Source organism: Diospyros lotus, chromosome 3, assembly GCF_014633365.1.
Source record: "Diospyros lotus cultivar Yz01 chromosome 3, ASM1463336v1, whole genome shotgun sequence".
NCBI lineage: Eukaryota > Viridiplantae > Streptophyta > Magnoliopsida > Ericales > Ebenaceae > Diospyros > Diospyros lotus.
The window spans coordinates 36,835,009-36,858,567 of NC_068340.1; the positions used below are offsets into that span (position 1 = coordinate 36,835,009).

Genomic DNA, 23,559 nt, shown 5'->3' on the forward strand with positions numbered 1-23,559 from the left:
CCTAAAATATCCTTTATGTATTTTGCTTAAAAAATAAAAATTAATTACATTAACAAACCTTAAAACTCCTGGCCTCTAAATAATAAATAATTTTTCAGACAACTTTACCACTTCACTAAAACTTATGACCTCTAAATAATAACTGACTTCTGAAACAAGTTTACCACTACACCAAAACTCATTTTGTTTAAAACTTTGCCCAAAAATTAAAAATTAAACAATTATTTTCTAACATCATCCAATTAACTTTTACTTAAATTTTTTTTATTTTTCTATACGTGCACGGAAACCCCTCTATTATATATATATATATATATAATATGCACACGCATTTGAAATAAATTACTTGGATTAAGAATAATAAAAACAAATCGGAACCAGATGAACCCAAAATAGGGATGCAGTAATACCTGCAACCAAAAAACCCCGGCGTCGGAAGATAGACGTTTGCAGCTGTGATATGGCCGGACGAGGGGATATGGTGTGGCAGCCAGCGGCACAGGAAGAGAGACGTTGGGGTCGGACCGTCGGAGATGATGCGCGGCGGCGGCGGAGAGGGCAGAGATGGTGACAGTGGTCAGTGGTGGTCGTGTTGTTGGACAAGGCGGTCGTAAATGGTAATGGGGATGACCGCCGTGCGGAGAGAATGGACAAAAACAAAAGGTTTCCCTTTATATAGCCGGGTTGCGGGTGGCGACCCGGTGCTGTTGGACTAGGCAAGGCCCGCAGTTCCATTGGATTGGGCTAGCTGTTTAGCAGCCCAATTCAATTTTAATTAATTTAAGTTTAATTTTTTTGTTTCGTTCTCTTTCTTTTACATTTCAACAATTCTAAGGCATAAATGTGTTTTATATTCATACTTAAGATTAGGAAACAATTAAATAAAACTCCCTTCTTATTTATTTATCCTACCAATTTGTCCTTTAGTTATTAAACTTCAAATTTTTAAAATAATTTCAAAATTTTGAGTCTTTGCAGATATATGAAAATCAAAAGTTAAATTTTAAAAAAGTAAAAAATAAAAACATAAAAATAAGGAAAAAGAATTGCCCAGCTGAAAAAGAATTAGGATCATAGAAAATAAATTCATTCCATATTCTTGAATGCATTAGATAGTATGCATATAAAAGTTTGAAGTCATGTGAAATTTTAAAATAGAGAATATTTGTACAAACAAGTTAAATAACATTAAGTGAACATGCAATTTACCATTTTAATGACTTAATTAGCTCTGGAGGACTTAATTAGCTCTGGGGGAAAAAATATCTCACTTAATGAGGCCAAATGTAATAAAATATGTAAAATCCAGTTAATGATATTACATTCTATTATAATATCGATAAACAATCTGATTAATTTTCACATAATTTTAAATTAATGATAATAGAGCAAACTATACCGCGATAACATGCAAAGTCTACTTAACCCCAAAAAATAGATTTGACAAAAAAAGTTGAAAAGATAGATCTTATAATTTCTATCCCTCCCCGTAGAGCATTATCTTATCTCAATAAAAAAATAACTAATTACAAATCAATTACGTAATTTTAAATAAAATAATCACAAATATATTACTCGATGTATAATAGTTATTTTATAATAGAAGAACAACAAAACCAACTAGGAAATTCATTTCTAGCCTAAACCAATCAAGAAAATGACCTCTATGATTACTATCCCAGACCAATCAAGAATTATGCATAGGTATTGATTGAGATCATTCCAACCAACAACCACCACATTCGGTAGTGAAATTTCGAAAGTTGTAATGACAAAATGGATAAGAGAAAATCAGCCAAGCTTGTGAAAGGAATTCGGAATCATCACCATCATCATCTTCATGGTTCATAAAGTCCAGAGAAACAAAATTGCCAATAACTGGTCAGCATATATTTGATTTCTTCCTAGATACATTAATATTTACAATTTTAATTAACATCGACCAGTTTTTGTTGCTATCTCTATTTGTATTCAGTAGCCAGAAACACTTTGATTACAAAACCCAAAAACAACATAAATCTATTTCAACTTTCGGTACATTAGTCTAGTCTCCGTATTGCAAATCCATAACCCCTTCAAACTCAAAGTTACCAGATGAAGTATTGACACCAAATCTTCTCAATCACATTTGTGTTACAGTTTCAAGCTTGTGAACTACATTTTGCTTCCATCTTGCAGACTAGAATGGGGTTCAACGGAGAAATTTTCAAAATATTCTCCTGGCTGCCCGCAAAATCCATCTTTAGGCATGCAAGGAATTTTTGTCAGAGATGTTCTTCATCAAGCAACAATACAAAAACATGGGGTCAAAAAGCAACTCGGCCTTCTTCATTCAACCATACCAGTATAGCAAAAGCAGATACTGACAGACTGGAATTTCATTGTGTTGGTGAAGAAGCATCATGTGGTTTGCCCAATCAGTCACTCGGATACTTAAGAACTACCATCCGGGTGCTAGCTTTGAGCAACAGGCTGCTATGCTGCAGAAACACAAAGAAAAGATTAACTACTTGTTTGCAACCCCGCAACTCAAATGTGCATACCTATTGAACTCCCAGAAAATCTAAGAGATTTAGACAGGCACTTCACCTTCATCTTCCACTGCAATATCGACAAACCATCTTATCAGTTTCGCAAAATTTTGAGTTGATGATGATAGAGCAGACTACACAGTGGTCAAACAATGATGCAAAATGCAAAGCCTACTTAACCCAAGCAATGATTTGGCAAGAGATTGCAAAGATAGATCTTGGTGCTAGATACTTCGACTTTCAGTCTGCTATTTACCATAATGATAAGTATCAACTAATATCAGATTGGTTTCCTTATATATCAAGCGATAGCCCTTTCTGCTGGCCATATATACTGGCATATGATTCCAAGAAGAAAGCCCAAAAATTCCTACAAATACCGAAGAAGTTGTGAGATGGGAATATTTGAGTGGGGAAAAGAAGAATCAATTTGTTCGGTTCAGCTAGCAAATGAAGTTTTCACTGTATGGATATTAAGGGATTATAATTCAAGCTCTTGGACTACAATATTGAAGATTCGCACACTAGACATGGGGATTGTTGAGTCAAATGATGAGACTGTGCTAGGGTTCAAGGTGTTCAATGGGGAGTTCTTGCTTGCTGCAACAAAGAAGAAAGTGTACCAGCATGATTTAAGGGGTGATTATTTTTGAGAAAAGCTAAGAGATTTGCCGACATAAATGTGGAGTCATTAACAAGGTGTTTTTTCATTCATACTCTAGTACTCTTCGCCCATGCAGGGATGGGGCAATACCCATACCCAAATAATTTTCTTATTATTATTATTAGATTGTCTACTTGTATTATGGAGCCAAAGTTGAGACTCCAAATTGAAAATTTGTAAGCAAGTAGTTTAAGTTGCTTTGGTTTTGAAATGTTGTGTTCTTTTATGCAAAGCCAAATGTAATGTCAGATTGAATAGTTTTTATGTTCTTTAAAGAATCTTCAAAATAGTGAGAAATCTGGACTGGCTATACTTGTTACTAGAATTGACATTTCAAGATATAAATCGTAAAAAACTACCTACACTATAATATTCAATATATATTACTAGTTAAAAATTTTCAATTTACGATGATGATGGAGAAAAAATTAGGAGGATTTACAAGATGAGAAGATCAAGAGAGATTGGAAAGATGAGAAGGATTAAGAAAAACAGAAACTTAAAATGATGGATGAGAGGAGAATATTAGTAGAAATTGTAGAACAATAATTCTGCATTTTTAGCGGCAATTTATCTAAATGGGGGTGTTAAATACTAGGTTATTCCTGGAAAGGATTATTTTTCCACTCAGTTTAACAAATGGTATTAGACCTTGATTCGAACAAATGGTTGATTTTACATAAATCAAGCTCTAATATCATTTGTTGAACTGAGCAGAAAAATCACCCTTTCCAGGAATAACCTAGTATTTATCACCCCAAGTACCTATCTATTTCCCCCTCATCAACGCTATCATCCTGCTGCAAAACAATTAACTTGGTACAACAATCATTGACAAAACATCAGCTGCTTCAGAAATTTTGGTTGTTCTGGTAATAACCTGAGCTGTATTTCATACTCAATCATCATTATCTAAACAACAGAGACAACAAGAATAATAAACTCAAGTGTTATTTGCTTCCTTATTTCCACACTAAATTGAATTTAGTTTCAAATTAATATTAAAAATGGTATCCTTTATATGATTTCTTCTCTTTACCAAACCTAGTTTTTGTTTTGAGACCTAGCTTTTCCCATTTACCAACTGGGATTCCAACATACATACATTAACGACAACAAACAATGTTGTTCTTCGTCTACAATTGACTAAAACTTTTCAAAATAAACATACAGAAACAGAAGTTTTCTGTAAATTAAAGAGGGGAATTGGAAAATGAATACTCAAACAGAATCATTAAGATAATAAACCCTAGTTAAGAAAAACAGACCAGTAAGATTCAGTAGATGACAGGAAATTATTGTAGAGCAACAACTGCGCCTTGAACTTTGTCCGCCGAAGGAACAGTGCCAGAAACAAAATCATCACCGAAAGAGCGAGGAAGCCATCCAAATTTGCTTCCGTCAACGCATTCCCAGTCGAAAGTTTTGCTACCGGAGGGAGACAAGAGGAAGGAAAGTGAACAAAAAGTGGAAGTGTCAGAAATTGGATTGGCGAAGGAAAGGGAGAGGAAGAGGAGAGAGAAAGGGTGGCTGAGGTTGTGGGTTTGTAAGTAGCAGTAGTGTAAGAGTTGGTGTTGGCAGTGGCAGTGGATTGAGGGAAGGGGTCCTGGGCAGCCACCAACGCTGGCATCCACTACACTCTGGATGTCCCACCGGTGATGGGTTTAGAGAACCCACCAGTGGGTTTTGCATGAGATTCAAGTTGGCAACAATTTATTTATTTATTTATTACTTTAATATAACTTAATTAATGTCGGTATCCAAAAAGTACATTGTTTTGGTTTCAAATAGATGGCATCAACTCTTAAAATTGAGGGAAGAGATTTGTTCACAAAAAATTGAAAATGGGTATGGACTTTTACGCCCAATTTTGAAGTATAGAGAGTGCCTACACGTATAAGTCAAATCATATGAGATGTTTATGCAATTTAGCCTTATTAAAATGTTTATACAAAATAGCTTATTTTGAGGGAAGAATAGAATTCACTCATACTTTTCAATAGAGAAAAAAAGCAGGCAATATCTTTTGAGGTTCTGTACATAACAATAATTTCACTCAAATTTAAAAATTCTGTTACACATAACCTTGTTAAATTTTTTAAAATGGCTAACATATCCCCATCTAGCTATCTCTCACTTCTTGGAGCCTTTTGTTTTTGTTGTCTTTTAAAAATTTTGGATGGAGTGCCAAATGAGCCATAGTTTTGCCTCAAGGCTAATTTGGTCACTGTCCCATAAGAAGAGTCAAATAAGCTCCTGTACTTTCAAATAAGCAATAGTATTTTTAAAAAGTGTCAAATAAGTAATCATACTTTCAAATTCGAGGCCATACTAACCATTATAGTTGATATCTTTCAACTTCATCCAATAACATTTCAATTTTATCAACAACGCCAACTCTATCCCCAATCAAAATAACCCCACATAGTCACAAACATATAGAGTAACAAACAAAATCAAGTTTCGTATTATAAATTCAGTTCACATACAAGTTTTATAATATCTTGCATGTGAATGCCACAAGACAGAAAGAAAAGAAGCATACCGCATGGTATTAAAAGAATTTGCAGCATCGTCACATAGCACATGTAGTTAACATAAAGCATTCAAAATATTACAGAAGCTATTAAGTTTAAATATATGTTTCCACTTTTGTCTCAACAGAACAAACAGAAAATCTAATAGTGCCAACTGTATTGCATTCATTGTGAGTGAAGAACATATGAAACATTTAAATCGAAGAGTCTATATGGTCAATTTTGAAACAAAAACAACCAACAAACAACTTATAATACCAACAACTATTTGGTTATGAGTAGTGCCTCATTCCCACATAGGCGAAGAGCACAAGAATTCAAATGAAAAAACACTATTGGCACATTTATGTTGGTAGATTTCTTTAGCTTTCTTCTCAAAATCACCTTTTAAATATTATTGATAGATTTTCTTTGTTGTAGCAACAAGCAAAGACTCTCAATTGACTACCTTGAAGCTGGCTTCATCATAGGACTCGATGATAGCTATGTCTTATCTTCAAATTTCCAATACTCTAATCCAAGAGCTTGAATTATAACCACTTAATGTCCATATAATGAAAACTCATTCCACTAGTTGAACCAACCAAATTGATTTTCTTTTTCCCCACTTGAATATACCCATCTAACAAGTTAGATCATCTAGACCTCCTCTTACACTCTCTAGTACTTGTATAAATTTCCGGGTACCTTTTTGAAATCATATACCGATATATACGACCAACAGAAAAGCTTACTCTTTTCAATAGAGAGACAAAAATAATTCAATAACAAGTTAACGTTACCATTATAGAAAACAATAGATTGACAGTACGTCTTCTAGAGCCAAAGCATATTTCCCTAATCTCTTCCCAATTCCTTGCTACTTCGAATAAGTAAATTTTACATGTTGCATTCTCTCACCATTCTTCAGGTCACTTTATCATCATCTAGTGAAAATCAAATGTTGTAATACCCCGGGAGACTAGAGAAGGATAGTATATATTGAGGATAAATAAGGAAGGAAACAACACCAGCTGGATACCTTTTGGGCTGAATGTTGGCAAAGAACTCCGGGATTAAGCGTGCTTGACTTGCCAAGGATGGGTGACCCCCTGGAAAGTTCGCGTAGGCCCATCAGGGTAAGTTGTTCTGGTCCTTCTTATCACTTGATATGGGATGTTACAGGTGGTATCAAAGCCGACCCTTGGCGAAGGCGGTTCGATGAGGGCGGGGAGTGGCGCCGGGGCTCGAGGGCCTGTATAAGGAGCGGCTTCTGGCAGGCTTCTAGAATGGCAACCTCCAAAGGGGAGAAGATCTAGGACCAGTTGTAAGGTCGCATGACGAGTACGTCATGTGCTCAAGGGGGGGAGAATGTAATACCCTAGGAGCCTAGAGGAGGATAGTATATATCGAGGATAAATAAGGAAGGAAACAACACCAGCTAAATACCTTTTGGGCTGAATGTTGGCAAAGAACTTCCAAGTTAAGCGTGCTTGAGTTGGGATAATCCAAGGATGGGTGACCCCCCTGGGAAGTTCGCGTAGGCCCATCAGGGTAAGTTATCACGGACCTTCCTATCGCTCAATGCGAGATGTTACAAATGCAAACTCATATGGTTCCTCAATGTTGCATTGGAAAGCTAAGTTGAAGCATAGGTCAAAATTTCTTAACTCATGAGGACTTTAATAGGTTTTAAACTTTGAGTTGTTAGGTTGCAAATAATAAGTTCATTTCTCCTTGTATTCCTGCAACATAGCTTCCATTGCTTGAAACTAGTAGCTAAGTGCTAGATTTTAAGAATTTGTGAGACTGATTAGACAACCTAGATAATGTTTATTCACCAAAATTCACATAAAATTCCAATTTATGATAGTCTCTAGCGTACAAGGTATAGCACAACTCAAAACTAGGAGATCCACCCACGTGGCCTAGTGGTACTCGACTAAGTAAGTTCTCTCTTCGTAAATTGCGTGCATATCACGCGTAAACATATTGTGTGGTGATTGAGCACATTCAATACTTCTAGCCTTATTCAAAGCTACCACATACAAACTTGCCATATCCATACCTACCATACACAGACTTGCCACATCCAAACCTACCATAAAGAGCCTTGTGAGGAATGATTGCATTGTGTCCCCACTCTCCATCCTTGATCCCCCATATGGGCGGCACAAGACCCAAGCAAATTGACTTCCATAAAAAGGGGGTCTCTTCTCCCTTTGAAGGTAATATCCAGAAAACACTCTAATATTGTGCATTCTTATATATTGTCGAACAATCACTGGATAAATATGCTCCTAATGCTGTTTGGTTTGATGTTTCTTACTCAATCTCTTTTATTGTTCTTTCATTTCTAGTTTTACATTTTCTATTGTGGTTGTTTTCTCGGGTGAGGGTGTGAGAATTGGCAAGAACGATCCTATTGTGCTCCTAATTTCTAACAGTATGTATGTATATTTAGTGTTACTCTTTAAATACTTTATATTTACAATTTTAATATTCATGTTTGTTTCTTTGTTGTCATCCAATTGTATTTATATCAATGCAAATACAGAGCGGGGCTATAAACACTTAAAAAAAGCCAAAATCACATCTCAAGATGAGTCTCCACATTACAACATTCTTAACCTCTTCATACTCAAGATACTACAAGAAGTATGACACCACACCGCAGGAGTTTTGAGTACAATCTACTCTTTTCTTTTATTAATAGACCTCTTTTTCCAACAAAATGGAAGAGCGGAGAAAATTGGCTAGGATTCTTAAAAATATTTTGTAATTACTTTAGGGCTTTTAAATTTAAGTTTAAATGTATTACAATATCAATCTTATAATATTTTATGGCTTCGATAATAATTAAATTCTACTTTGTATTGCAGGAGTTTGATGGAAATCTTGAAATTTTAAAATATTCTCCTGGCTACCTGCAAAATCCATTTTCAGATTCATGTTAACCTGCAAACCATGCAATGAATTTCCCTCAGACATGTCATTTGTCAAGCAACAATACATATGCATGGGGTTGAAAAATGACTCAGCCTTTTTCATTCAACCAAGATGGTCCCCTAGAGGCTATCACAAACTGAAATTTCATGTGAATCCGGGTGAAGAAGCATGGTCTAGGTTGCCTAATCAATCTATCAAATTCTTAAAGTCTACCACTCAAGTGCTAGCTTCAAGCAATGGGTTGCTATGTTGCAGGTATAAAAAGAGAAATGAACTGATTATTTGCAACCAACAACACAAAGTTGGAAACCAATTAAAGTCCTCATGAGTTTAATAAATTTCGACATGTACTTCTACTTAGTCTTCCAGTGAAGCATTAAAGAACCATCTGAGTTTCCATGTGATTTTCTATTGATGATGATAAAGTGGCCAGAAGAATGGTCAGCGAATGCAACATGCAAAGTCTACTTACTACAAGCAACATGGAATTGAGAAGAGATTGGTGAAATATGTCTTGGTCTTAGAAGACTATACTCTCAATCTGTTGTCTGCTATAATGGTAATGTTCACTTATTATTGAATTATTTTTCTCCGTTTATTGATCAAGATAGCCCTTTCTATTGGCCATATATACTAGCATATGATTTCAACAATGGCACCCAAAGATTTATACAAATACCAAAAGATGCAAGAGGAGGTTTAGATGATCGAAATTGTCAAATGTGTATATTTGAGTGGGGAAAAGAAGAATCTATTTGTTTGGTGCAACTAGCGGAAGGAGATTTCACTATATGGACATTAAGCAATTATAGTTCAAGCTCTTGGACTAGAGCACTGAAAATTTGTACACAAGACATAAGGATCATCAAGTCCTATGATGTGGTCGGTTTCAAGGTAGTCAATGGGGAGTCTTTGCTTGTTGCTACAAAGGAGAAAGTCTATCGATACCATTTAAGAGGTTATTTTGAAAGGAGCGCTGAAAAAATATGCCAACATAAATGTGGCAATAGAGTGTCTTTTCATTCGTATTCTAGTACTCTTCACCTGTGTGGGGATAGGGCAATGCCTATAACCAAATAGTTGATGCTACTATTATTTGTTTGTTAATTGATCGTATTCTAGTACTCTTCAATTGATGTCATATGTTCTTTAATACAATTGGCATATTACATTTTCTATTTGTTCTATTGGGACAAAGTTGAAACTCCATATATAGAAACATTTCTAAGCAAATACTAAATAGCTTCTGCAATGTTTTGAATACTTGTTAACTATGTAAGCTATGTGAAGATTGGGCAGAATCTATTAATAATATGATGGTATATGCATTTTCTTTGTATGTCTTATGGCATTGGCATGCAAAATATTAAAACAGTAAAAAAGTTCATAATGCCAAATATGATTTAATTCGTACCTCAACATGTAAAAAAGTATAGATTTTACGTCTTTGATTTCATCTTATCAATATTTAGGAGAATGGCATGAAGCAACAAGAAAGAATACAATTTTAATAACCACCTTGACTAGAACAACACTAACAAAACAAATTGCATTGCACCTAGATCAATCTTCAGCTTCTAAATCTGAGCCTAATTCAATTCCTAGATAGCCTACAAATACAAATGAATTCACCTTCTCAAGATTCCTAATCATATTGTTCCCACTTAAAGAAAAAAATACTCATTATTACCAAGGGTAAAGAATTCAAACATTCTTAATTATCTACAGTACTAATAAGAAGCTATAAATGATTAGATTTTTAAGTTAGCTTGAATTTCAAATATTAAGTTAGTGAAACCAAGTGATCATCAAGACCTCAGTATAATCAGCTATCAATTGCAACTCATGCTAGAAACATAACCATATCCCACAAATACAACTTAGATTATTGAATCTTTCAAGAATGACCAACAATATATAATTCAGTAAATCGAAACCAGTGATTCAGAAAATAGAATACGGACTTGCTTACTAGAAAGATCGTGCTACCAGAATTCACCCACAAACATAATCTCAAATTCAGAGTCTGAAATATTCATTAAAAGGAACGGAATTGATATATTTATGCATAATATATAAATGAATGATTTACCTGAAAACAGGAAGAAGGCTGCAATGAGAGAGCAAACAATAGAACCAGTTCTTTTTACCAATACTCTAGTAGTTCAACCATCCCGGAGAAGAAAATTAATTGAAGTGAGAAGCATTTCATCGAACAGTTGGAAGACAACATCCTCGACTAGTCACAAGTCAGTTCCAAGCCCCCATCTGCAAATCAGCCACCAAACTCCTCCACAGACTTTCCATCACTGCTCGCAATTCTTTAAAACAACTTTTAAGAATCAAAACTGGAAAATATTTGGAAAATTAAATCCCATTTATTATGCATTATTATGTAATTCTCTAGTTTCCATATGGAGTATTTCTTTGAAACAATTAGTGCTTGTATATAAGCTTTTATAACTCATTAGGAAAAAAATCCTTCCTGTTTTGACAAATTATAAGAAGCCAAAAAGCTTTTATAACTGAATTTGAAAAGCTTATTTTTTAAAAGTTATCTTAAAATAAGTTAGTATTCATCAAACAAGTGTTCAATTTATCCTATTTAAATTAAAAGGAATTAATCATTCCTGAGTTTTGGCCTAATTACATAAAGCATTCCTTAGTTTTAGAAAATGGCAGAGCTTACCTTTGCAAACGGCAGGATTACCTTGCCATTTATAGTTAGGGAAATTACACAAAGCACCCTTGAGGTTTGGCAAAAAAACATAGAACCCCTTGAATTTTCAAAAATGACAAAGACCTCCCTCAATATTACAAACCACACGTCACTTTCTCCCTGCAGTTAAAAACAACTGTTAGATTTTATGAAATGTCCAAGATGCCCATTCCTCTCCTTCATCTCTTCCTAAGATTCTCTGTCCCCTCAACTTCTCCAATGATCATGTCAGGACAAGAGGGTTCCGTCCCCGTTATCCACTTTCTCTCATTTTCTCAATCTTGTCTATTTTCTCTTTATCGCAACCCTAACCATGGTCGTTGCAACCCCAAATGATTGCTAGAACCTCATCTACAATCAGTGGGGTCCATCACCGTGGCCAGCCACCATAGCTATACTATTTATTTATACATATATATTTGTAAAAATCTTACAAATTTATAATTTATATTTAGATTAGGTTCATAGTTATATATACAGTCTATATATATAACTTAATTAATGTTGGCATCACAAAATTACGTTGATTTGGCTTCTAATAGATGGCATGAACAATTAAAATTAAGGGAAGAGATGTGTTACACAAAAAATTGAAAATACATGGACTTTTAGGCCCAATTTTAAAGTATAGAGAGTGTCTACATATATAAGTCCAAATCACATGAGATGTTTATGCAATTTACCCTTATTAAAATGTTTATACAAAAGAGCTTATTTCGAGGGAAGGATTGACACACTCCCAAGTAGAGAAGAAAAGTAGACAATATCTTTGAGGTTCTGAAAATGACAACAATTTCACTCAATTTTAAAAATTCAGTTACACTTAACCTTGTTAAATTTTTTGAAAATGGCTAACATATCCCCATCTCTCTATCTCTCTCTTGTTGGAGCCTTTTGTTTTTGTTGTCTTCTCAAAATTTTGGATGGAGTGCCAAATAAGCCATAGTTTGGCCTCAAGGCTAATTTGGTCACTGTCCCCTAAGATTGGTCAAATAAGCGCCTGAAATTTCAAATAAACAATTGTACTTTTAAAAAGTGTCAAATAAGTAATTGTACTTTCAAAGTCGAGGCCATACTAACCATTATAGTTGATATCTTTTAACTTCATCTAATAACATTTCAATTTTATCAACAATGCCACTCTATCCCCAATCAAAATGACCCCACATAGTCACAAACATATAGAGTAATGAATAAAACCATCTTTCGTATTACAAATTCAGTTCTTGTACAAGTTTTCTAATATTTTGCCTGTGAATGCCACAAGACATAGAAAGAAAAGGTGCATACCACATGATATTAATAGATTTTGCAACATCTTCACATAGCACATCTAGTTAACATAAAGCATTCAAAATATTTCAAAAGCTATTAACTATTTGTTTAGGAAAGTTTAAATATATGTTTCCACTTCTGTCTCAATAGAACAAATAGAAAATCTAATAGTGCCAATAGTATTGCATCCATTGTGAGTGAGGAACATATGAAACATTTGAATTGAAAAGTCTATATAGTCAATTTTTAGACAAAAACAACCAATTAATAAATAATAGTACCAACAACTATTTAGTTACGAGTATTGCCCCATCACCACACAGGCGAAAAATACTAGAATATAAATGAAAAAAACACTCAACTGTCACATTTATGTTGGTATATTTCTTTAGCTTTCCTATCAAAATCACCCCATAAATAGTATAAATAGACTTTCTTTGCTATAGCAACAAGCAAAGACTCCTAATTGACTACCTTGAAGTTGACTACATCATAGGATGCGATGATAGCAATGCCTATGTTCAAATTTCCAATACTCTATTCCAAGAGCTTGAATTATAATCGCTTAATGTCCATATAATGAAAACTCATTCCACTAGTTGAACCAATCAAATAGATTTTCTTTTTCCCCACTTGAATATACCCATCTAACAAGTTAGATCATCTAGACCTCCTCTTACACCCTCTAGTATTTGTATAAATTTTTGGACACCTTTCTTGAAATCATATGCCAATATATGCAACCAATATAAAAGCTTACTCATTTCAATAGAAAGACAAAAGCACATCAATAACAAGTTAACATTACCGCTATGGAAAACAATTGATTGAGAGTACGTCTTCTAGAACCATGACATACTTCCCCAATCTCTTCCCAATTCCTTACTACTTCAAATAAGTAAACTTTGCATGTTACATTCTCTGACCATTCTTGTGGTCACTTTATCATCTAGTGGAAATCAAATGCAAACTCAGATGGTTCCTCAACGTGGAAGGCTAAGTTGAAGCATAGGTCAAAATTTATTAAACTCATCAGGACTTTAATAGATTTCAAACTTTGAGTTGTTAGGTTACAAATAATTTCATTTCTCCTAGTATTCCTGCAACATAGCACCCCCTTGCTTAAAGCTAGCACCCAAGTGGTAGATTTTAAGAATTTGAGAGACTGATTAGGCAACCTAGATAATGCTTCTTCACTAGGATTCACAAGAAATTTCAGTTTGCGATAGTCTCTAGCGTACCAAGCATAGTGCAACTCAAAACTAAGGAGATCCACCCACGTGGCCTAGTGGCACTCAACTAAGTAAGCTCTCTCTTTGTTGATTGTGTGCATATCATGCGTAAACATATCCTATAGTGATTAACCACATTCAATACTTCTAGCCATATTCAAAGCTACCACATACAAACTTGCCATATCCATACCTACCATACACAAACCTGCCACATTCAAACCTACCATATAGAGCCTCGCAACGCACGATTGCATTGAATCCCCACTCTCCATCCTTGATCCCCCATATCCGCACTTGCCATGTACACTCAAACACATGGGGGGCACAAGACTCGAGCAAACTGACATCCATAAAAAAGGGGGGCTCTTCTCCCTTTGAAGGTAATATCTAGAAAACACTCTAATATTGTGCATTCTTATATATTGTCGAACAATCACTAGATATCATGCACCTGTCCTAGTTTCTAGTTTCAATTCCAAATCAAATCAACTTGAGAGTCAGGAAGCCAATCTAAGCAAGCCCAACCAATCTTAATGACCCCGTTTTGAAAAAAGATTCCCAAGAAAAAAGTTGAGAACCTACGATTAATTCATTGGTACTTTCATACATACTTTCATTGATTTACTTAATGCCCTTCAATCGAGTTTTCTCTTTTCGTATTTTATTATAGTAGGGAAAAAAATTTCCTCAAGACAAATATGAGAAAAGGAGTTTGTCAAAATGTTTTTAAGGTTTCTTATTTTAATTCAAAGTTGCAATGGATGCACCTACAAAATTAACAATCTAATTGTGTTGGGTGTAGAATAGATTTTATTTTTTAAAACAATAAAATCAATAGAATAGAGTAATCACCCATTAATAGAGTATGAGAATAAAAAAATAGACAATATGAGAATACAAAGAAAATGGTCATTTGAAGTTAGAACAATGGTTTGGTTACAATTTTTTCAATTCTTATACCCTCTTAAATCAATAATATCTGGGCTAATCCGACATTATAATTTTTCTGTTTTTGATGATTAAAAAAATTACAGCTTTTTTATTTATGCCTATAGAATAGTTATTTTCCCCTCCTTCATCTTCAAAATTTTTATTTTATTTTTATTTACACCCAAAATAAAAACTGCAAAAGAAAATATTTGTGATCATTCAATTTATTGATAAATTATAATTGTTATATCATTCTCACAAATATTTATGTTTATAGAACTAATTATCATATTAGTGTGTTAGGTTTATTTCAAATTATGTGATAGAATTTGCTAGATTTTTTCATTACAAGTATGTTAAAAAAATAAAATTTTATTTTAGTTAATTTATCCAAAATCTTTCACTTTTTAAATTCCTAGTATAAACATGGCATTTCCTATTAAAACTCTAATTTTATTGATTTTATTGATAAATTAAATATCTAATTAAAATTTTCAAAACTTTTTATTAGATTAGTGTGTAAATAATTAATTAATTTTTCAAAATATATGTCAATCAATTAAAAATACCCTTACATGGCCCGTGGATATGAGTAATATATTACCCACAATTGTTTCGTTCCAAAATTGGTGTTCCATGATAGAACTACAGCTAAACTAATTAAGAATATCTTTTAAAGCATAAACCAATCAAGAATGGGATGGAATTTCAAGCCAAACATTTATACATTGGCAATGAGATCCTTCAAATTAACATATCCATTGTTGATAAGTAGAAAGCTCCGTTGATATGATGGATGAGAGAAAGCTTGAAAAGGGTACTCAGAAAGATCATTATGGCTCGAGCAGTCAAAAGAAACAAAATTGTCAGCAACAATTCGTGTGTATGTATGTATATTTAGTGTTACTCTTTAAATACTTTATATTTACAATTTTAATATTCATATTTGTTTCTTTGTTGTCATCCAATTGTATTTATATCAATGCAAATACAGAGCGGGGCTATAAACACTTAAAAAAAGCCAAAATCACATCTCAAGATGAGTCTCCACATTACAACATTCTTAACCTCTTCATACTCAAGATACTACAGGAAGTATGACACCAAACCGCAAGAGTTTTGAGTACAATCTACTCTTTCTTTTATTAATAGACCTCTTTTCCCAGCAAAATGGAAGAGCAGAGAAAATTGGCTAGGATTCTTAAAAATATATTGTAATTACTTTAGGGCTTTTAAATTTAAGTTTAAATGTATTACAATATCAATCTTATAATATTTTATGGCTTCGATAATAATTCAATTCTACTTTGAATTGCAGGAGTTTGATGCAAATCTTGAAATTTTAAAATATTCTCCTGGCTACCTGCAAAATCCATTTTCAGATTCATGTTAACCTGCAAACCATGCAATGAATTTCCCTCAGACATGTCATTTGTCAAGCAACAATACATACACATGGGGTTGAAAAATGACTCAGCCTTTTTCATTCAACCAAGATGGTCCCCTAGAGGCTATCACAAATTGGAATTTCATGCGAACCCTGGTGAAGAAGCATCAACTGGGTTGCCTAATCAATCTATCAAATTCTTAAAGTCTACCACTCGGGTGCTAGTTTCAAGCAATGGGTTGCTATGTTGCAGGTATAAAAAGAGAAATGAACTGATTATTTGCAACCCAACAACACAAAGTTGGAAACGAATTAAAGTCCCCATGAGTTTAATAAATTTCGACCTATACTTCAACCTAGTCTTCCAATGTAGCATTAAGGAAGCACCTGAGTTTCCATGTGATTTTCTATTGATGATGATAAAGAGGCCAGAAGAATGGTCAGCAAATGCAACATGCAAAGTCTACTTACTACAAGCAACAGGGAATTGGGAAGAGATTGGTGAAATATGTCTTGGTCCTAGAAGATTATACTCTCAATCTGTTGTCTGCTATAATGGTAATGTTCACTTATTATTGAATTGTTTTTCTCCTTCTTTTGATCTAGATAGCCCTTTCTATTGGCCGTATATATTAGCATATGATTTCAAGAAGAGTACCCAAAGATTTATACAAATACCAAAAGATGCAAGAGGTCTAAATGATCGAAATTGTCAAATGTGTATATTCGAGTGGGGAAACGGAGAATCTATTTGTTTGGTTCAGCTAGCGGAAAGAGATTTCACTATATGGACATTAAGCGATTATTGTTCAAGCTCTTGGACTAGAGTATTGAAAATTTGTACACAAGACATAGGAATCATCAAGTCCTATGATGTAGCCGGCTTCAAGGTAGTCAATGGGGAGTCTTTGCTTGTTGCTACAAAGGAGAAAGTCTATCGATACTATTTAAGGGGTGATTTTGAGAGGAGAGCTAAAGAAATATGCCAACATAAATGTGGCGATAGAGTGTTTTTTCATTTGTATTCTAGTACTCTTCGCCCGTGTGGAGATGGGGCAATGCCCATACCCAAATAGTTGATGCTACTATTATTTGTTGGTTAGTTGATCGTATTCTAGTACTCTTCCATTGATTTCATATGTTTTTTAATACAACTGGCATATTACATTTTCTATCTATTCTATTGAGACAAAGTTGAAACTCCATATATTCAAAACTTTTCTAAGCAAATACTTAATAGCTTCTGTAATGTTTTGAATACTTATTAACTATATATGCTATGTGAAGACAATGCAGAATCAATTAATAATATGTTGTATGTGCCTTTTCTCTCTCTGTCTTATGGCATTGGCATGCAAAATATTAAAACACTAAAAAAGTACATATTGCCAAAGATGATTTACTTCACAACTCTACATGTAAAAAAGTCTTAGATTTAATCTCATCAAAATCTACGAGAAAGGCATGAAGCAACAAGAAAAAGTACAAGTTTAACAACCACATTGACTAGAACACTAACAAAACAAATTGCATTGCCCCTATATCCATCTTCAGCTTCTAAATCTGAGCCTAGTTCAATTCCTAAATAGCCTACAAATACAAATGAATTCACCTTCTCAAGATTCCTAATCATATTATTCGCACTTACAGAAAAAAATACTCATTATTCCCAAGGGTAAAGAATTCAAACATTCTTAATTATGGAAAGTTCTAATAAGAAGCTATAAATGATTACATTTTTAAATTAGCGTGAATTCCAAATATTAAGTTAGTGAAACCAAGTGATCATCAAGACCTTAGTATATTTGGCCATCAATTGCAACTCATGCTAGAAACATAGCCATAACCCACAAATGCAACTTAAATTATTGAATCTTTTAAGAATGTGTCATGACCAGGGCAGTTAATTAATTAATTTATTTTTACAATAGTTTAATTTATTTTTGTAGGAGGAGTTAGTTATTTCTGTAACTCTCGATTATGGATTGAGGTAGGAGGTTATGGAGTCATTTAGGAGCATTTTTATTGCTAGTGGTGAAGTGGTAACTGCCCCTTAAATCTGTGGATAGCTTATATATAAAGCTATGACTCATGGTCAAGAATCATTATGATTATTGTGAATTAAAGATCTCCTTTTTATCTCTGCAATTCTCCCTTTCTCTCTTATCTCTCTATTTCTCCCTGCTTCGTCTAAATTCTCCTCTCTCTCAATTCTCAGTTCTCCCTCTTAATCAATCTGATTCTTCCCCCTTTTTCTCTCTATTTCTCCCCCTCTTTCAATTCTCTCATCAAAGGAATTGCAGTCACGCTCGGGTTCCTAACAAATTAGTATCAAAGCATTTCGTTTCTAGGAAGCAGTTACAGTCAATGTCCAAAGTACAATGTGACAAATTTGAACTGTGATGGAGAATGGATTCAAGAAGAAATTCGCTAACCTCAACCAAAAGCTGGATGACTTACTAGATTTGATTTCAAGGAAGTTTCATACCAATATACCAGTGGAACTTTATTATGAATCTACTGCAGAATTGATTCCAGCAGGAGCTAAAATCCTACCTAAGACCTCTGATATGCAAGAAGCTAATGAAGTACCTACATTGGATCAGGTAATTCTGACCAAAAAATCATTCATCTGTGAGGAAACTGGTGCGGGAGTCCTTCCTCAGATTTCTGACTTACAAGAAAATCGAGGAACAATTTGAATTGGAAAAAAATATTGATTCATTAGGAAAAGTAATTGCAACACTATTGGAGGAGAAATTTGTTGAAGAAAAACCTTTGGTGTACGTTAGCAAGCAAGAAGCAACAGATGCTTTTAAAGCACTGTTAGAGTCCGAAAATGTTGTGAAACGGAAGATGGTAGAAGAGCTAGTTGTTGTCGGAATACTTACTATTAAAACTCATTGGTGTGGTTATTGCATGAAGGTCAAGGATTCCGCACCTTATCAGGTTGTTGCACTGAATACTTATGGTTCTACACCAGAAGATTTATTTGGGGTTATACTTGATAGAGCCAAAGAAAAGAGGAAAAGGTCAAGAAGGAGAAGGAAGGAACGGAAAAAGAAAAGAGGAAGGAAAAAGAAAAGCGAAGGAATGGTCCAAATCAGATAGTGGAAGCTGGGATTAGATGAAGAACAGTGGCCCGTTGATGTGATTTCTTGGAGACAGGAAATCTTTTATGGGGGAGGGAATGTCACAACCAGGACAATTAATTAATTTATTTTTACAGCAGTTTAATTTATTTTTCCAGGACGAGTAAGTTATTACTGTAACTCCCGGTTATGGATTGATTTAGGAGGAGATGGGGTCATTTAGGAGCAGTTATTGATAGTGGAGGAGTGGTAACTGCCCCTTAAAATTTGTGGATGGCTTATATATAAAGTTATAACCACATAGTGAGAATCATTATGATTATTGTGAATTAAAGATCTTCCTTTTTCTCTGCAATTCTCCCTTTCTCTTGGATCTCTCTATTTCTCCCTACTCCCTGTCAAAATTCTCCTTTCTCTCTCAGTTCTCAGTTCTCCCTCTTAATCAGGCTGATTCTTCCCCCTTTTTCTATCTACTTCTCCCTCTTTTTAAATTCTCTAATCAAAGGAATTACAGTCAGGCTTGGGTTCCTGACACAATGACCAACAATATATAATTCAGTGAATCGAAACCAGTGATTTAAAAAATAGAATACAGACTCACTAAAAAGATCATGCTACCAAAATTCACCCACAAACATTATCTCAAATTTGGAGTCTGGAAAATTCATTAAAAGGAACAGATTTGATATATTTATGCATAATATATAAATGAAAGATTTACCTGAAAAAAGGAAGAAGGCTGCAATGAGAGAGCAAACAATAGAGCCCGTTCATTTTACCAATACTCTAGTATTTCAACAACTCGGAGAAGAAAATTAATTGCATTGTGAAGCATTTCATCAAACAGTTGGAACGCAACATCCTCGACTAGTCAATAGTCAGTTCCAAGCCCTCATCTGGAAATCAGCCACCAAACTCCTCCACAGACATTCCATCACCGCTTGCAGTTCTTCGAAACAACTTTTGAGAATCACAACTGCAAAATATTTGTAAAATTAAATCAAATTTATTATGCATTATTATGTAATTCTAGCAGTTTCCATATGAAGTAATTCTTTGAAACAATTAGTGCTTGTATATAAGCTTTTATAACTTGCTAGAAAAAAAAATCCTCCCCATTTTGACAAATTATGAAGAGCCTATAAGCTTTTATAACTGATTTTGAAAAGCTTATTTTTTAAAAGTTATCTTAAAATAAGTTAGTATTCATCAAATAAGTGTTCAATTTATCCTAGTTAAAATAAAAGGAAATTACATTAATCATTCCTGAGTTTTGGCCAAATTACATAAAGCATTCCTTACTTTTTGAAAATGGCAGAGCTTACCTTTGCAAATGGCAGGATTACCTTTGCCATTTAAAGTTAGGGAAATTACACCAAGCACCCTTGAGGTTTGGCCAAAAAAAAAAAAACATAGAACCCCTTGAATTTTCAAAAAAGACAAAGCCCTCCCTCAACTTTACAACCCACATGTCACTTTCTCCCTGCTGTTAAAAACCGACTGCTATATTTTTTGAAATGTCCAAAATGCCCTTTCCTCTCCTTCATCTCTTCCTAAAACCCTCTCACCCCTCTACTTCTCCAATGATCATGGCGCCGACAAGAGGTTTTCTTTTCCCTTTCTTCCCTTTCTCTCTTTTTTTCTCCATCTTATCTAGTTTCTCTTTACCACAACCCCAACCATGGTCATTGCAACCCCCAGTGATTGCTACAACCCATCTACAATCGGTGGGGTCCATCATCGTGGCCAGGCACCACAGCTATATTATTTATTTATACATAAAATAAATATGCATATATATATGTCCAAATCTTACAAATTTATAATTTATATTTAGTTTAGGTTCAAAGTTATATATATATAGTTTAGATTTATGTATATATAGTCTATATATATTTGGTTTATATTTTTTGTCTGGAAATTAGTCTATATAAATATATTTTCTGTACATATATTTATACAAATTTTGGTTTAAGTTTTTGTTTATATTTTAGTTTATTATTTCTTTAGAAAAATATATTGATATATATTTAGTTTACATTAATATATAAGTAAATTTGTTATAAATATAATTATATAAATTTTAGTTTAATTTTATACACATTTGTTTTAATTATAATATATTTTTGTAATTAAAAATATTATTTTTGATTAAAATATAGAGAGTATGGAGAAAGAAAGAAGGATGGGAGAGACAGTTAAGCAAGAGAGAGGGGGCAGAGAAAAAGAGAAATAGATGAAAGAGGAAAAGACAGGGGGGGCAGGGAAAAAGAGAAATAGATGGAAGAGAGTTTAAATTCAGGAGTAAAATTGTCCATACAATCACTTTTTAACCCAAGGGAGGTTATTGTCATTTTAACCCAACGGGTTCAGTATACTTTAATCAAATCTCAAGGCTGCTTGGGATTTATACTAAAAATTAAAATAAATTGACTAGTTCACCGCTAGATTCTGTCCTCTCTTTTCTTTCTCTCTCTAAAACATATATACAAATTTTTCTTTGAAAAATAAGAAATCTCCAAAATATATTGAAAAATTAGTTCCAATTTATAAACATAATATATATTTTAAATTACATAAAATATTTAATGAAGAAATATTTTCTAATCCTTAACTAAATATATATTTTTTATTTAACAAAAATAAATGTAGAAAATCCAATTCTTGTTTAAAAATATGTATATTTTTTCAAATTCTAAACTAAAATGTGCAATATTAAGTTTAATAATATTTTTCTAATACTAATATTTTCCAATATTTGTACATCACCTAAAAGTATATATATTAAAATTTTTAAAAGGCAACAAAAATAAAAGGCTCTAACGGGTCAAAGCCTTTGCAACCCCTGTAAATTGGGGAGAAGAGAGAGAAAGAAATGAGCATATTTTAGTTAATTTTTTTTAAAAAATGAGGTTAACTATAACAAAAATTTTAAATTAAGTGAATTTATTGTTATTTTTAAAACTTCAAAGTATTGTTCGTTTTTCTTCTCTTCCTAAAACTACGAGTGTATTCTTCACTCGAAATGAACTCTTTTATATAAACATTCTAATAAGGATATAAATTGTATAGGCATTTTCTGTGGTTTGTCTCATTTACATGGAACACCCCTTGTACTTTAACATTGGCTCAGAAAGTTCCTATATTTTCAATTATTTGTGCACACATCCCCTCCATCAATCTTAGGAATTAACACCATCGATTCTAAGCCAAAAAGGGCATAGTTTTGGGTTGACAACATTAATTAAATTATTGTTACAACCTGAAAATTGGGGTCCATGGCCAACATTAATTCCAATGCCAAGGTGGCCCTAGGCATTGGGACCAACAAGTCAAGTGTGTGAAATCAACATTATATAATAAAGTACGATTCGTCTCATATATATCCAATATCCAATAATTAAATTACAACTAAATCCAAACATTCATTAAATACATAAGTTCATATGCTTGTAAGGAAACTAAATACAAAACTCTAAGTCAAAAACCTAGGTGTCAATGTGTTCACACAGAGCCTGTCTAGAAAGAGAATATACACAAAACTGATGAGGTTGGATAACTAATCCAGATGCACAAGAATCACAGAAGAAAACCTGAAAAATGTTAACATCAACAGTATGAGGGCCAGGAGACCAGCAAGTAACAAAGTCATGTCATGACCACTAAAAAATGATGTAACTATGTGATATAAATAGTAGGTAAACATTTTTGATACACTATTTATGTATAATATATATAATAATAATAATAACCAAGTCATGTAAGAAAAAAAACTTTGGAGAAGGGAGCACAATTAAGCAGTACAATGCCCTTTCAACTGCCTATGAGTCCACACGCCAAAGTGTTTTTTTCTCCCAAAACCAATAGCGATGATTTTTTAGCCGTTGATATAGTAACAATAAGTCATATGAACATGTAAATATACCATGTGGGACATGATTAGGAGAACATGTAGACGAATGGTGCATTGATTCAATGTTAGAGCAGGTTTGGCCATTGAATGCTACCCAATAACAGAAGGTTGGGCTCCGCCAACAAAACATATACATGGTGCACCAAAGGCTCACAAATCCCTAATGTGAACAACCAGGGTTCGTATTTACTACTCTCACGCATAATAATAAAGACATTTAGTCATGTGATAACAATTAAGCAGTACAATCCCCTTTCAACTGCCTATGAGTCCGCATGCCAAAGTGCTTTTTCTCTCAAAACCCATAGCGATTTTTTTAACCGTTGATGTAGTAACAATAAGTCATGT

The 23,559-nt window shown here is 33.6% G+C and overlaps 1 long non-coding RNA gene across 8 annotated transcripts; it reads right to left on the minus strand.

Annotated features, from left to right (window-relative positions):
• Window positions 1–1,801: 1,801 nt before the first annotated feature.
• On the minus strand, window positions 1,802–20,274 carry LOC127796760 (uncharacterized). 8 transcript variants are annotated; one of them, XR_008022085.1, is made up of 3 exons: window positions 20,020–20,274; window positions 10,753–12,379; window positions 1,802–2,901 (listed from the first exon to the last, which is right to left on the minus strand). It is a non-coding gene; the product is annotated as an uncharacterized LOC127796760 (long non-coding RNA). The 8 variants fall into 8 exon arrangements; XR_008022086.1 differs by having other exon boundaries at window positions 1,803–2,901; window positions 10,753–11,499; XR_008022091.1 differs by having other exon boundaries at window positions 1,807–2,901; window positions 10,753–10,969.
• Window positions 20,275–23,559: the final 3,285 nt, after the last annotated feature.